Raw genomic sequence first — 250 nt, 5'->3', positions numbered from 1 at the left:
TGCTCCTCAGTGCCCAGCCTCACCGAACGCCTCCCTGCTTCCTTTAATAAGAACATAAGTTTTAGGAAGAGTCAAGTCCCCAGGGACGACGCACTCGAAATTTCTTGCAAAGTCGTGCATGACAGGTATTAGGAGGAGGGACGAGAAGAAGGCATGCTCAGCGCTTTCTATACGCTTGTCTGGGAATGTTCACATCACCCTGCAGGGCGTGTGCCGGTAGGGCTCCATTTTGCAGCTGAGGCTCAGCAGG

The sequence above is a fragment of the Myotis lucifugus genome, unplaced genomic scaffold, assembly GCF_000147115.1.
Source record: "Myotis lucifugus unplaced genomic scaffold, Myoluc2.0 scaffold_597, whole genome shotgun sequence".
In the NCBI taxonomy this organism is placed as follows: Eukaryota; Metazoa; Chordata; class Mammalia; order Chiroptera; family Vespertilionidae; genus Myotis; species Myotis lucifugus.
The sequence above is the reverse complement of the archived record's forward strand: the minus strand, read 5'-3'. Positions refer to the sequence as shown.